The sequence below is a fragment of the Ochotona princeps genome, chromosome 4, assembly GCF_030435755.1.
Source record: "Ochotona princeps isolate mOchPri1 chromosome 4, mOchPri1.hap1, whole genome shotgun sequence".
Lineage (NCBI taxonomy): Eukaryota > Metazoa > Chordata > Mammalia > Lagomorpha > Ochotonidae > Ochotona > Ochotona princeps.
Window position 1 is genome coordinate 56,515,160 of NC_080835.1, and position 13,102 is coordinate 56,528,261.

The 13,102-nt window shown below is 44.1% G+C and overlaps 1 pseudogene; it reads right to left on the bottom strand.

The window, feature by feature from the left end:
* Positions 1–10,637: 10,637 nt before the first annotated feature.
* Positions 10,638–11,226, bottom strand: LOC101526251 (RNA polymerase II subunit A C-terminal domain phosphatase SSU72-like; annotated as a pseudogene).
* Between the last annotated feature and the right edge of the window lie 1,876 nt (positions 11,227–13,102).

Genomic DNA, 13,102 nt, shown 5'->3' on the forward strand with positions numbered 1-13,102 from the left:
TAATACCTTGAATGTTAAATTCATAAATACCAACATCCTATAAAAGTTTATTGACTGGGGCCCGGCGGCGTGGCCTAGTGGCTAAAGTCCTCGCCTTGAAAGCCCCGGGATCCCATATGGGCGCCGGTTCTAATCCCAGCAGTTCCACTTCCCATCCAGCTCCCTGCTTGTGGCCTGGGAAAGCAGTCGAGGACAGCCCAATGCATTGGGACACTGCACCTGCGTGGGAGACCTGGAAGAGGTTCCTGGTTCCCGGCATCTGATCAGCACGCATCGGCCCGTTGCGGCTCACTTGGGGAGTGAATCATCTGATGGAAGATCTTCCTCTCTGTCTCTCCTCCTCTGTGTATATCTGGCTGTAATAAAATGAATAAATCTTAAAAAAGAAAAAGTTCATTGACTGAACTGCTCAACCAGCCCAGAGAGAACCCCACTTGTTTGAAGATGAAAGGAAACACTCCATCATTTCTGTCAGAAACTTCTCAACATTTCTTCTATTCTGTTGAACCACTTCTTCCTTAATATACACAGTACCTCATTTTCTTTTCTCCTATCTCAACTCTTCACTAAAATCAAGGGAAAATCAAGTTGCAAATCAAGAAAAACCGGACAGGCCCAGCCCTTAGCAGGCTTTGTGGGCCCCTAGGGAGCAGCACAAGAGTGGCTCCTGGCAGCTCCCCCAGGTCTAGGCATACATACCATCAATACAGTGTTAGTGATAAGTAGGACTCCATAATGTTAGCCAGATGAAAAAAAAAATCACTAAGCTTGATCCTATCCCATTTTCTGCCTCCTGCTGTATCTTGCAGCCCTTAAGCTAAAAAAGAGAAAAGAAGATTGCGGGAAGAGACAATTACTATTGCATAAAACAAACAAAACATAGCAACAGCACAATTGTGGTCTCCTCTGCTTGGCTCACTGCCAGAAATAGCTGGCAGCCAAAGAAGGAGAAGCAGTTACCAAAAAGGAGTGTGTCCACAGAGCAAAGCCCTGGTGAGTCATGGACTGACAGCAATCTTAGCCCTGTTCTCAGAAACTGCCCAGAAGAACATGGTGACAAGACAATGGATTACACAGGTTAAAATAATGCATTGTACCTATGTAGATGGAATTACGTATCAGTGAAAAATAAGTACACAGAACGAAAAAAATAAATAAAAGGAACTGCACCTGCAGTCTTCAGTGGGCAAAGGGAGGGCACTGAGGTTCTGAGAAGGAACAGACAGCAATTACACTCAAGGTCATTATCTGAGATACCAATCTTGCAAATCTGTTTCTAACAGAAAAGTTCTAAACCCAGAAAGAAAATGTCCTGCTTGTTAGATAAATATTTTCTGTCCTCTTGGCCTTGTAACATATTGAATGGATACTTTAAAAAAACAGGTAAACCCATGCCTATGTAAATTGCTTAAAAGATGAATTGCACACACATACACAGAGATTATTTCTTGTTAGTAATCTCCGAACTTCGCAAAACACCTTACATTAAGTAAACTGGGGGACTGCAGGGCTGTTAAAAGCTCATCAAAAACGCTACATAGAAACATAGGTAAATGATCTTTTTTTTTTTTAAAGATTTATTTTTATTACAAAGTCAGATATACAGAGAGGAGGAGAGACAGAGAGGAAGATCTTCCGTCCGATGTTTCACTCCCCAAGTGACTGCAACGGCCAGTGCTACGCCGATCTGAACCTGGGAACCAGGAACCTCTTCCAGGTCTCCCACGCGGGCGCAGTGTCCCAATGCATTGGGCCATCCTCGATTGCTTTCCCAGGCCACAAGCAGGGAGCTGGATGGGAAGCAGAGCTGCCAGGATTAGAACCGGCGCCCATACTGGATCCCGGGGCTTTCAAGGCGAGGACTTAAGCCACTAGGCCACGCTGCCGGGCCCAGTAAATGATCTTTAAATAATGCTGAATGAAAAGAGAGAGGCCGCTGCAGTGGTATCACAGGCTAATCCTTTGCCTGCTGGTGCTGACATCCCATAGCTGCACTGGTTCAAGTCCAGCTGCTCCACTTCCCTTCCTTGTGGCCTGGAAAAGCAATGGAGTACGGCCTGAGTCCTTGGAACCCCTGCACCCGCATAGGAGACCTGGAAGAAACTCTTGGCTCCCAGTTTCAGACTAGCCCAGCTCTGGTCATTGTAGCCATTTGTAGAGTGAACCACTGTGGAAGATCTCTCTCTCTCTCTCTCTCTCTGTCTCTCCCTCTAACTTTCCAAGTAAAATAAATAAAATCTTTTTTAAAATAACACATATAAAAAATAAAACACATAATATATTCATAATGACTAAGGATGTGTAATTGTAAAAAAACTGTACATATGAATATGTATTAGAATGCAAATATTTGGATCAGGTTATAAAATTTATGGTCATCTTTTTAATTTTCTTAAATGTATTCTTTAATACTCTTATCACAACCATAGGTCAAAATAAATTAAGAACTAATTCTAGAGAAAAATGCCAACTAATGAGGATTTACATAACTGCTGTTGAGTTTCACATGCTCTCTTTTGTATCCAAGTTTATAACAGAAAAGTACGGATAGAAATTTTAACTTCTATGAAAAACAACAAGTAAATTATTCTGTAAAGGTAAATTTTTTTTTTCAAAAAGGAAAGAGGGAGAGAGCTCCTTGCTAATGTACCTGGGAAAGCAGCAGAAGACGGTCCAAGTGCTTGGGTCCCTGCCCCTGTTGGGGAGACCCTGATGGAGCTTCAGGTTCCTGGCTTCAGTCTGTCCCAGCCCTGTCTGAGACAACCATTTGGGAATTGAACCAGCAGAAAAAAGATCTCCTTCTCCCTCTCTTTCCCTCTTGCCCTTGTTTCTCTAACCCATTGCCTTTCAATAAGTAAATTTGTTTTTTCTTAAAAAATGAGAGAAAAGATTTGAGTTTGAAGAAAACTTCAAGCACCATTTACATCAGACATGTGCTAAGAGGAGCCAGCTAACCCAGGAGCCCATCTGGGACACCAACAGTCAGTGGTTTTGCAGTTACCCCACCATTTACTAGCTGTTGGTCCTTTGTCCAGCCATTGCAGTCCCCTAATCCTCAAGTTCCTCATACGTAAAATGAGATGGAGATAATCTATCAGAAGATTATCACAGGACTTAGACAACACAAGGTACATGAAGAAAGCATGCAGCGCCCTGCCTGGCAGGCAGTTATGCTGAGTAAAGGAACTGAACCTTTTTTCTCTCCATACTCATTTTAGAAATCATGTGAAAAGGGATCTAACTGTGACTGAGCTCATTATTAGATTATGAAAGCTCACTATTTGGGCCTCTGTCACCCACACAGGAGAACAAGATGGAGTTCCCGGCTCCTGGCTTCAGCCTGGCCAATTCCCGGCTGCTGTGGCCATTTGGGGAGTGAGCTAGTGGACGGAAGATCCCTGAGCTCTCTATCCCAGCCTCGCTCTGTCATTCCACATTTTAGACAGACAGACATGCATACATACATATACATATACACATAAATTTTTTTAAAAATCCCATTCCCCACTTGCTGTCTATAAAGAGATTCGGTGCCTGGTATAGGACAGGCTCCCAGTAAAGGTGGACAGATGGTGGATCTGTGTCTTCAGGTCCCTGGAGGAAGAGACACTGGACTTTTTCTATGTACTTTAGAAGACTACCACTGGGACCAGAAAGCACAATAATAATTCTTTCAAATTTTATTTTTAAAATGTATTTTCATTTCATTTGAAAGGCTGAGAAACAGAAATCCTCCACTTGCTGATTCACTTCTCAAATACTCGACACAGCCAAGGCTGGACCAGGTCAAAGCCAGGAGGCCAGGAGACCAGAAATACCCAGGTCTCCTGTGTGAGTAGCATGAGCCCAACTACCTGCATCATGACCGGCTGTCTCTAAGACTAAGCATTAGCAGGAGGCGTGTTCAGAAGTGAAGCTGCCCAGGCCATAACCAAGCTCTCTGATATGCGGAACCCAAACTGAGGCTTAACCATTATGCCAAGACCCTACCACCTTTCTTACTTTTTGACCAGAGAAAGTGGATTTAACTAAACAAAATCCAGGATCTTGGGGAGGGGGCTTACATTGAGAAGGGAGGGCAAGGAAGCCAACAATGTCTCAGAACTATCAAAACCACTCAAGTAGCACCTCAGAACATTCCTCCCCACATCAGGGTCTCTAAGGCATCACCAAATGACTGTCCCCCATATCTGGGTATTGATGGAAGTTTTTTTTAAAAGATTTATTATTTTTATTGAAAAGTCAGACTTGCAGAGAGAGAGACAGAAAAAAATCTTCCATCTGCTGGTTCACTACCCAAGTGGCCGAAATTTCTGGAACCTAGCCAATCTGAAGTCTACAGCCAGGAGCTGCTTCCAGATCTCCTACTCAGATGCAAGGTTGCAAAGTTCTGAGTCATCTTTTACTGCTTTCTCTGGCCACAAGCACAAAATTGGAAGGGAAGTGGGGCAGCCAGGACACAAACTGGTGCCCATATGGGATCCCGGCACATACAAGGCGAGGATTTTAGCAACAAGGCTATCACACTGGGCCCTGTAAATATAGTTTGACAGCAAGAAGCAGTACTTGCCCTACCCCCTGACCAAGAAACAAGCAAAATAAACTGGAAATTAAAAAAGAGAGGTCTTGTGATGTAACATAGTGGATAAAGCTGCCATCTGCAATGTCAACATTTTATATGGGCACCAGTAAGTCCCCGTTAACTCCACTTCCAATCCAACTCCCTGTTAATGGTCTGGGAAAACAGCACGAGATGGCTCTGTTGTGGGTCCCTGACACTCATGTGGGAGACAGGGATAAAGATCTTGGTTCCTGGATTCATCCTGGCCAATCTCTACCATTGTGTTCATCTGAGGAGTGTACCAGTAGATGGAAGAGCTCTCTCTCTTTACTTGTAACTCTGACTTTCAGATAAATAAATAATTCTTTTTTAAAAAAATAAACAGAAAAGGAGGCTTCTGTGAGCAAGACCTACACTCTCCAGGTCTTTACTCTGCTGGAGTCCCTCTTCCTATCCTGCATCTGAGAAGGAGGGGCTGGTGGGCAAGACACCCCGGAGCAGAGGGGACGCCCCCTGTGCCAGCTACCACAGGCCTAGCGTAGGTGCAGGGCCTCAGCCTCAGGTCCAGAGGGCCTTCATTCTTTGTGGAGCAGACGGAAGCTCCAAAGAGGCAGCTTCACATAAAATCAAGAACAACATTCTAACAAAGCTACCCAATCACAGGACTACAGCCAAAACAGTGAGCTGCGCATCAGCACTCCTGAGCGGGAAGGGAGGGTGCTGTGGCCCTTGTTACGCTCCACAGGGAAGGCTAGCCTGGGCTTGGTGGCTAGATGAGGAAAAGCTCTCCCAGCTGAGGCTTTCTCATTTCACTGCTGAGCCGCTCATGCTCCAGAACCCGGCTCTTGACTGACACCTAGAGGCTTACTTGTAGGAAAGACAGTATTAATGCAACCCAAGCCCAAGGAATTAATTCTCCACTCCCTATCAGTTTGAATTTTCAGCTACACCTTGAAGTTGAAATCTCTTTTCTTCTTTTTTTTTTTAATATATTTTTATTTTGAATTTTGAATTATGTGGTACAATTTCGTATAGGCTGAGATTCTCCCCCAACCTACCACCCCCCAACAGATTTTCCCCATTTTACTACAATGGTGTAGTCTTTCAAAAGGAATCATAATTCTATCAGTCTCTCATTTAAGTGTACCCCGACATTGTTGGTAGACAATGTCAGACAGTCCAGCATCCATTGTTTACACTTGTCCAACAGTTTCATTGGGAATCCATCTTTCATCTGGAAGCACGGATGCATGTTCCATTACACCCCCACATCTGTATCTAACAGACCCCCCTACTCCATCACTATACATTTCCATAATTGAGAAGCCATGAAACAAGGTCAACAACTGGTATGAGTTAGAACAACAACAACAACAACATCAACAACAAATTGCAGCACCAGGAAAAAACGCGCCACTGAGTAACCAACACATGGGCGACAAAAAGGAAACACAAAAGTCTCTTGGGAAAAATGATGCCACCATGTAATCCATGAGCCAACAATGAATTTGACAAGAGAAAAGAAATTATTTGGAATAGACAAAACTTAAATAAAAAACATCAAAACACATGAGATACAGCCAAAACAAACAAACAAAAAACAGTATGGATCGGATTACTAAAGTTACACTTTCCATGCTGGTTTCCCTATATAAGAGAGAACATATGGTATTTGTTCTTTTGTGATTGACTTATTTCACTGAGCATAATGGTCTCTAGTAGGGACCACCTAGTTTTAAATAGAATAATTTCATTCTTCTTAATAGCTAAATAATATTCCATGGAGCAGATGTACCACAGTTTCTTTAACCACTCTTCTTTGGAAGCACATCTGGATTGTTTCCATGTCTTTGCTATTGTAGATTGTGCTGCTGCAAATGTAGGATTACAGATCCCCTTCTCATATGCAGATTTCATTTCTATTGGGTATATTCCTAGCAGATACAAGGAAAAACTGATGATACTACTGTGGAAACAATGGTATTACCCACTTCCCTGTAGCCCTTGACCATTTATACTCTAATCAACTAAGTAAGATTATTTTAAAAAACGGAAAAAAGAAAAAAAGAAAATTGTTAATACATAAAGTGGTGGAAAAATGTTAGAAAGAATGAAAGAAAGGGTGAAAGGAAGGGAGGAAGGGAGGAAGGGAGGGAGAGAGGGAGAGAGGAAAAGGGACAATAGTGAAGCTATATATGAATAACAAATAATATTTTCCATTAATTTCTGGATTGAATTTATCATATTTAATAATGATAAATAATTTTTCACCTGGAAAAAGAGAGAGCGAAAGAAGAAGGGAGAGAGGAAGGAAGAAAGAAGAAAATAGTCTCTTCCATTATTTTATTATACAGCAAATGCCAAAATCCTAAAGCCAACAAATGGGCAAAATACTTCTACAGATTTAGGGCTTTACTCTACTCTGTGACAAGTGTTTGGGTTTAAATGATTCCCTTTCTAAATATGGGCTCTAACTGATCAAATTTTCAATATTTTTGTATTTATTTTTATTGGAAAGGTGAGTCAGATTTACAGAAAGGAGAAGCAGAGATAAATCTTCCATATGCTGGTTCACTGCCCAAATGGCCGCAACAGTCAGAGAAGAGCCAAACCGAAGCCAGGAGCCAGGAGCTTCTGAGTCTCCCATACTGGGACAGGGTCCCAAGGCTCTGGGCCATCCTCTACTGCTTTCCCCCCAGGTCACAAGCAGGGAGTTGGATAGGAAGTGGAGGAGCTAGGACATGAACCAGCATCCACATGGGATTATGGTGCTTACAAGGTGAGGATTTAGTTATTGAGTCATCCCAGTAAGCCCATTATTTTCATCCTGAAAATGTTGGCAAGTTTAGCCAGCCAATAAATAAGTGTAGCATGCTGCCATCTTGTGGCAACTTCTGTAACACCAGGGTGTAATCCAATTTAAGATGAGAATTCCAGCCTTTTTTTTTGCCACTCTGCCATCCTGCTAACACCTCCCTACCCACAATAATACTTTGTTTCTCCAAATACAACTTCAACAATTATTTATTTTCGCTTTACTTGAATGGAAGAGAGAGAGAGTATTCCATTCACTGGTTCATTCCCCAAAAGCCTCAGGCAGGGCTGGGCCCGGATGAAGCCAGGAATCCAATCAGGATCTACAGGGCAGGGACGCCTCCTAAGGTGGGATGAGAAGCAGAGCCAGGACTTCAAGCAGGCCCTGGCACGTAAGAAACAGATACCCTGAGCAGCATCTTAACCACTGTGCCAGACGCTGGCCCTTCGCCAAATACCCAATTAAGAAAAAAATCAGTGGGGCTGGTATCATGGAATAAGAAGTCTCTCCCTCAGATGCAGGCCAGTTTGAGTTCAAGCTTTTCAATTTTTTTTTTTTAAAGATTTACTTATTTTTTTTCTTTTTTTTTACTCATTAATTACATTGTATTATGTGTCACAGTTTCATAGGTACTGGGATTCTCCCCACTCCTCCCGAAACCCTCCCACCATGGTGGATTCCTCCACCTTGTTGCATAACCACAGTTCAAGTTCAGTTGAGATTCCATCATTGCAAGCATATACCAAACATAGAGTCCAGCATCTTATTGTCCAGTTAAGTTCAATGGCTTCTGAAAGGCAGATATACAGAGAGAGGAGAGACAGAAAGGAAGATCTTCTGTCCAGTGATTCACTCCCCAGGTGACTGCAACGGCCAGAGCTGAGTCAATCCAAAGCCAGAAGCCAGGAGCTCCTCCGGGTCTCCCATGCAGGTGCAGGGTCCCAATGCATTGGGCCATCCTCGACTGCTTTCCCAGGCCACAAGCAGGGAGCTGGATGGGAAGCAGGGCCACCAGGACTAGAACCGGTGACCATACTGGATCCCGGTGCGTTCAAGGCGAGGATTTCAACCACTATGCTATCGTGCTGGGCCCAGCTTTTCCATTTCTAATCCAGCTCCCTGCACCTGGGAAAGCAGCAGCAGATGAACCAAGTCCTTAGGCCGCATCCACACGGGAGTCCTGGAAGAAGCACCCAGCTTATAGCCTCAGATCAGCATGGCTGCAGCCACCTGGGGTGTGAACCAGTAGATGGCAGATATCTGTCTCTCCTTCTCTATCTAACTCTGCCTTCCAAATAAAAATAAATTAAAAAAAATTTTTTTTTGAAAGTCAGATATATAGAGAGGAGAAGAGAGAGAGGAAGATCTTACATTCGATGATTCACTTCCCAAGTGGTCACAACAGCCAGAGCTGAACCGATCCAAAATCAGGAGCCTGGAGCTCTTCCAGGGCTCCCACGTGGGTGCAGGGTCCCAAGGCCTTGGGTCTTCCTCGAATGCTTTCCCTGGCCACAAGCAGGGAGCTGGATGGGAAATGGGGCTTCCGGGATTAGAACCAGTGGTCATATGGGATTTCAGTGCATGCAAGGCAAGAACTTTAGCCACTAGGCTACTGTGCCCGAAACTCAAATAAAAATCTGAAAAGAATCAATGACACATGTGTGAAAAAAACTGGTAAGAACTGAAGGCAACACAATAAGCAGCTTTATTCTCTATTTCCTAGAATTGTACAATCTTCATCTAGTTACTTTTTTGGACTTCAAATGTTCTCATACGGACAGTAACATTCAATCTCATTCATTCAAGAGCAAATTAAGTGATATGACAATTCCTGGCAAGTGTTAGGCATTTGACACATGTGGCCAACGGCTGTGGCACAGCAGACTAAGTTGACACCTAGCATCCCAGCGTCTTATATGAGTGCTGTTTGAGTCCTGGTTGCTCTACTTACGTTTCAATTCCCTTCTAAAGCAATACAAGTTGCCATCACCCGTAACGGACACTGAGATGAAGTTCTAGGCTCCTGGGTTGGGTCTGAGCTCCCTGTTTTCCTCTTTAAAATCTACTTTAATTGGAAAGACAGATTTACAGAAAGGAGGAGAGACAGAAAGATCTTCCATCTGCTGTTTCACTCCCCAAATGACTGCAATACCTGGAGTTGAGCCAATCCAAAGCCAGGAACCAGGAGCCTCTTCTGGGTCTTCCACAATGGTTCAGGGTCCCAAAGTTTTGGGCTGTCTTTGATTGCCTTCCCAGGCCACAAGGAGGGAGCTAGAAGGGAAGTGGAGCTGCTGGGAAACGAACTAGCACCCATATGAGATTCTGACAGTTGCAAGGTAAGAATTTCGCCATTGAGCCATTGCACCAGCCCCTTTCCCTACTTTTCAACTAAATAAAGCCAATCTTATAAAACGTGCCCCCCCAAAAAAACCCTCCACTTTAGCACATGGTGCAGCCACAGGTACTACAATACGAAATACCTTCCCCTTGGTTTGGCTGAACAATTTTCCTGGTATAAAAAGATACAAAACGAGCCTCACTTCCCACTCCTCTTGTGTTGCTTAATTTTAATTTGTAACACCCATTACCAGTCACTACATATTTATCACTTTCTGACTTCCTGCCCTGTTGCAAGCTGAAAAAAATCTTTCCCAGAAATGAGTCAGAAGCAGACTCTTAGAAGCTCAAGAGTCTTTTTTTTTTTTTTTAAGTTAAGCAACATAAACTATGTGTTTTTTAGTTTTAATGGACAAAATATGTATATATTTATGGGATTCAATATCTTAAAATATCTGTTGTGGAATGGATAAATCAAAGTTACTGGCTAGAGAATAGTTTAGCACATTACTGAATTCTAGTTGTATCCCTGGTTAAAAGTATTTTTTTTTTTTGAAACAGTAGCATCTGTTTCAGTAGCACTGACAATTCCAGGTAGTTTTCTAATAATTCACAGCACATTGCTTTATTCAGGGATGTGTACAGTCCAGCCATTTATAGAAGGAAAAGGAAAGCTGGGAATAACTAAAGATACACATGTTGGGGGAAACGCACTATTTTTCAGTTAAATCCCCATCACTATCCCAATCAGAAGCAACAGGGGGATAGAAAGGCTTAAATGCTTTCTATCTGGCATTTATCTCTAGGTTTCTATTTTCTATTTAAAACTGCTATGGAAAATACTCCCAGTCCACCACCAGAATACCTAAAAGGAACCACCAAGTACCAGGAAAGAAAAACGTATTAACAAAGGAGAGCTGGGCAGGTAGCAGGTGGGCGTCTCAATAGAAGCAGACGGTGTGCAGGAAGGCCCTGCCGCTCTCCTCGAACTCCTGCAGCAGCTCCTCGATTTCGTTCTCCATGTCCTCGGTGTGCTGAATCCACTGGCAGAGCTCACAGATGAGGAACGCTCCCAGGTGGCCTCCTCGGGGTTGTCCTGGATGGCCACGTTGACCACGTGCACCGGCTGGCAGGTCTCCTGTTCTCTGGAGTTCAGATCTTCTACCACCTGGTCGTAGACTCTCTCTTCCCAGGTGAGGATCAGATCGAATAGATCTTTGCAGCTCTGGAACCTTTCTGGCCGGGGCTTGATTCTCCTGTTTCTGTCCAACATATGTAAAATGCCATTCTGTGTATAGAGTTCTTTGTCTTTCCGCAGAAGATCATTGTACATCTGATCATAAGTGGTTTTGAAATCATAAACATTTGCCTTGTTGGGTGCAGGTCCTGGAAGCTTTGCATGAGTTCCCGTTCCAAAGGACCGGACACTGAAGCCCCGTTTGCTGAGGATGTTGTGCACCTCCATGCTCCGGTTCTGGTTACTTGAGCACACCACTGCCACGTGCAGTGGCATGGCGCCCGCCCCAGCACCAGCTGGGTTCCTATTTCGAGAATCAGGAGTCTTTATTCACCAGCCAGCACCTACCACTGGACTGTCCCATTCCATCACACAGAGAAGAGGGCAGCAGCCCTGATCAGCTATGTTCAGGGGTTCTTGAGTAATGTTCATCCAATCAATCGAGAGAGCACTGGCACATGATGCCAATGAATCAACCAAGTTCACAAAGCAACATGAGCACACAGCACAAATGATCCAATCAACTGTATTGGTGTGGAACACAGATACTCGGTTTAAGCATCATGAGCTTTATTTTTTTAAGATTTATTTATTTTTATTGAAAAGTGAGATATACAGAGAGGAGTAGAGACAGAGAGGAAAATCTTGTGTCCACTGATTCCTTCCCCAAGTGGTCACAACAGCCAGAGCTGAGCCGATCCAAAGCCAGGAGCCAGGAGCCAGGAGCCAGGAGCTTCCTCTTCCGGGTCTCCCATGCAGGTGCAGGGTCCCAAGGTTTTGGATCCTCCTCGACTGCTTTCCCAGGCCACAAGCAGGGAGCTGGATGGGAAATGGGACAGCCGGGATACAGACCAGTGCCCATATTGGATCACCAGTGCATGAAATGAGACGACTTCAGCCAATAGGCTACCGCTCCAGGCCTGCATTATGCATTTTAAACTATCCAACTAGTGAGGGTAGCATCCCATCCAGTAGAGATCAGTAGAACCAGGCAAACAGGACCTTCCAATTCTGTTTACAGAAAACAAATTGGGTCAATCAGTTTATTGCCTGAGCTGTAAAAGAAAAGCATCCTGGAATGAGATAAGCACTCTCACTTTTCTTTTAGGACTTTCCAAGAACACAAGGTTATGGCAAAGGTCAAGTTCTGGACAAGTCCCAGGAGAGTTTCAGGAGGTCTAACTTTACTGTTGCCATTTTCTATTGTCTGGGCTGTCATAGCCCTACCATAAGTTCTTGGAAGACAAAGACTTTGTCCCCAGTGCCTTGCACAGCAACCATCCCAGAATAGGCACTCATTATTTGTTGAGAAATGAACAGATCTAGAGGACTGAGGCAGGGTCGGTAAATTAGCACTGTGCAGGACACCCCAAAAGTGTGTGGTTCCTTTCCAGCAACACTACTCAAAGGGAGCAGATTAGCCTAGTAGGGATAACTCAAGGCAACACTGAACCAATGGCATTTTAGGTCAGATAGTTCTTTGCTATGGGGACTGCTCTCTTTTGTACTGCTGAGTATTGAGCAGCATCCTTGGCCCTTGGCCTCTAACTACAAGATGCCAGCAGCACATCCTCCTGCTCCTCAGTCCCACAGCGAGGATAATCAACGTCTCCACAGGGACTGGCACTGTGACACAGCAAGCTAATCCTCTGTCTGCAAGCTCCAAATCCCATACAGGTGCTGCTTCACATCCCAGACACTCCACTTCCCAGCAGCTCCCTGCTTACGGCCTGGGAAAGCAGTAGAGGATGGCTCTAGGTCTTGGGCCTAGAGCGCCTGCACCTAGGTGGTTAGGCTTGGAAGAAGCTCCTGGCTTCATGTCAGCTCGGCTCTGGTTGCTGCAGCCATTTGGGGAGTTAACCAGTGGATAAAAGACCTGTGTGTGTGAGTCTCCTCTCTCTATAAAAATCAGCCATTCAAATAAAAATAAATCTTAAGAACGACACACACACACAGTGTCTCCATAGATAATGCTAAAAGTCTCCTGAGATGTGGAAGGCCATAGCCCATCTGATGGTGGTGGTGGTGGTGTGTGTGTATGCGTGTGTGTGTTTATGTCTATGTTAAAAACATGGTTTAGGTACTTCCAAAGAGTGTATGCCAGCCGTTGGATGGTGGAGAGTGCTGCACTGAACACAGTGGAAACTTAGAG